This window comes from Aotus nancymaae, unplaced genomic scaffold (genome assembly GCF_030222135.1).
Source record: "Aotus nancymaae isolate 86718 unplaced genomic scaffold, 86718_ANA_hifiasm-v0.15.2.pri h1tg000286l, whole genome shotgun sequence".
NCBI lineage: Eukaryota > Metazoa > Chordata > Mammalia > Primates > Aotidae > Aotus > Aotus nancymaae.
The window spans coordinates 587,496-589,936 of NW_026988701.1; the positions used below are offsets into that span (position 1 = coordinate 587,496).

Consider the following 2,441-nt stretch of genomic DNA (forward strand, 5'->3'; position numbering starts at 1 on the left):
CATCCCAGCACCTTGGGAGGCCGTGGTGGGCGGATCACGAGGTCAACAGTTCGAGACCAGCCTGGCCAACATGGTGAAACCCCGTCTCTACTAAAAGTAGGAAAATTAGCCAGGCGTGGTGGCGGGCACCTGTAGACCCTGCTACTCGGGAGGCTGAGGCAGGAGAATGCCTTGAACCAGGGAGGCGGAGGTTGCAGTGAGCCGAGATTGCACCACTGCACTCCAGCCTGGGGGACAGAGTGAGATTCTGTCTCAAAATAAAATAAAAAGTGTTACAGCTCTTTTAGAATTTGTCTAGCAGCCTTTCCGTTTTTTTGCCGGAAAGCCCCTAAAAAATTTATTTAAAAAAAAATAATAAAATAAAAAAATAAAATTAAATAAGGCCAGGCATGGTAGCGCACACCTGTAATCCCAGCATTTTGTGATGCCAAGGTAGGCAGATCACCTGAGGTCGGGAGTTCAAGACCGACCTAACCAACATGGAGAAACCCGTCCCTATAAAATAAAATAAAATTAAATTAAATTAAAATAAATCAGGCTCTAAGCTACTTCTCTGATGGGAGAGCTCTGCTTTCAACAGTTAGGAGGAAGATGGCTTCTGTAGCCACATTTGAGTCTCGATATTGTCCCATCAGCAGGAAAATTGCCATTCTGTTCCTACTTTTTTTTTTCTTTCTTTCTTTCTTTCTTTTAGAGATGCAGTCTTGCTCTGTTGCCCAGGCTGGAGTGCAGTGGCGCAATCACAGCTCACTGCAACCTCTGCCTTCAGGTTCAGGCGATTCTCCTGCCTCAGCTTCCCAAGTAGCTAGGATTACAGGCACACGCAACCACGCCCAGCTAATTTTTGTATGTTTGGTAGAAAGAGCTTTCACCATGTTGGCCAGGCTGGTCTTCAACTTCCGACATCAGGTGATCCACCCATCTTGGCCTCCCATTGTGTTGGGATTACAGGCGTGAGCCACTGTGCTTGGTATTATGTAAGATTTTTAAGGACTAAATTAGCCTGTTGACAGTTTCAGATCTGAGGAATGTTCCAGATGGACCTGGGGTCTCCTCTCAGAAATGGGACCCAGAGGGGCAGGGCATAGTGGCTCACGCCTGTAATCCCAGCACTTTCAGAGGCCAAGGCCTGAGGTTAGGAGTTCAAGACCAGCCTGGCCAACATGGTGAAACTTCGTCTCTACTAAAACTACAAAATGTAGCCGGGCATCGTGGCACATGCCTGCGATCCCAGCTTCTTGGGAGGCTGAGGGAGGAGAATCATTTGAAGCCGGAAGGCGGAGGTTGCAGTGAGCTGAGATCGCGTCACCGCTTTCCAGCCTGGCTGACAGAGGGAGACCCTGTCTCCAAAAAAAAAAAAAAAAAAGAAATGGGATGTGGAGGAAGGGAAGGAGCCCCCATCTCCTAGAGAAGAGGCTCACCTCAGCAGACTTCAAACTGCAAACCCACCTTGGGCCCCAAACACAGGGGGAGTTAGGAATTGGTGCTCTTAGCTGGGTGCAGGTGCTCACGCCTGTAATGCCAGCACTTTGGGAGGTCGAGGCGGGTGGATCACGAGGTCAAGATATGGAGGCCGTCCCGGTCAACATGGTGAAACCCTGTCTCTACTAAAAATACAAAAAGAAAATTAGCTGGACGTGGTGGCGCGTGCCTGTAATCCCAGCTACTCAGGAGGCTGAGGCAGGAGAATTGCCTGAACCCAGGAGGCAGAGGTTGCAGTGAGCCGAGATCGTGCCATTGCACTTCAGCCTGGGTAACAAGAGCGAAACTCCGTCCCAAGGGAAAAAAAAAAAAAAAGTTGCCTGAAGAGGTGCACACAGTCTGCGCTGCTGCCCTCCAGCTGGAAGGGAATCTCAGTTCTTTCCTATTGGCTGGAGCCCTTCACAGAATGTCCCCCACCCCTTCCAGTACCTGCTGCACTGCCCCTCCCCCTCTGCAGAATGTCTGGGGTCCTAAGTTCTAAACTGCTTTACTTTCAAATTTTACCGGACCTACCTGACTCAGGAGAATCTGTTGAGGCAAGTCACTCTCTGGGTCCTGCTCTTGACTTTTCTCATCGTGGAAACTGTCAGACAGCGGTGATCAGCACCCAGCCTGAGGGGATGGCTTCAAATGGAGGTGAGTCTGTAGGGACAGGGGCATTATCCAAGTCTCTGTCACGTTTCAAATCCTTGGGAATTCAAATTTGACACTGCCCCAGGGACAGCTGATAGGGCTAGTGTCGAGGACGGAGGGAGCACTGGATGTCCCCAGAGACATCACACCTGGAGAGGGCCATGGCACCCTGAGTCTGTGGTTAGGGAGGACGGCTCCTTGGAGGTGGACCAAGATGCCTGGGGGAATACACCGTGTAGGGGAAAGGATGGAGTGGATGTACTGATTCTTTCTAGAGGGGGACGGGTCACGTCACCGTGTGTTTGTAGGGAGTGGTGGGATCGTGT

At 50.6% G+C, this 2,441-nt stretch overlaps 1 non-coding gene across 1 annotated transcript; it reads left to right on the forward strand.

Annotated features, from left to right (window-relative positions):
* The first annotated feature begins 267 nt into the window (after nt 1-267).
* Nucleotides 268-330, forward strand: LOC135273152 (U7 small nuclear RNA). The gene has a single exon (XR_010340984.1). It is a non-coding gene; the product is annotated as a U7 small nuclear RNA (small nuclear RNA).
* The last annotated feature ends 2,111 nt before the right edge of the window (nt 331-2,441 follow it).